This window comes from Heloderma suspectum, chromosome 15, assembly GCF_057233095.1.
Source record: "Heloderma suspectum isolate Gila_16-S chromosome 15, 16-S_ref, whole genome shotgun sequence".
Taxonomy (NCBI): domain Eukaryota; kingdom Metazoa; phylum Chordata; class Lepidosauria; order Squamata; family Helodermatidae; genus Heloderma; species Heloderma suspectum.
In genome coordinates this window covers 6,964,862-6,965,190 of record NC_139472.1, presented here as the reverse complement: position 1 = coordinate 6,965,190, position 329 = coordinate 6,964,862, and positions in this window count along the sequence as shown.

The following is a 329-nucleotide window of genomic DNA, read 5'->3' as shown; positions in this document are numbered from 1 at the left end:
GGCTGGCACAGGCAGGCGCTCTAATGGAACAGCGAAATAGCAGTGCAGCGTAGCCGGGAAGGGACCGCAAGGTCAACGGCTCCGAGGCAGCGTTACGGTCTGTATTTTGGCATCGCTCACTTTCGCCTTCTTGGGGAGATGGCATTCTTGGGCTTCTGTGCAGCAGCATCCTGGAAGCCTTCATGTTTAATGCTTCCCAGAGTGCCTGGCACCAGGGCTCTGATACAAAGGCAGAGCCTCTGACACACTGCAGAGGGGAGGCAGCAGGGTTATACGTGTAATGCAGGGGTCCCTAAGGCAGCATGCTCGGGCACCATGGCACCCATGGG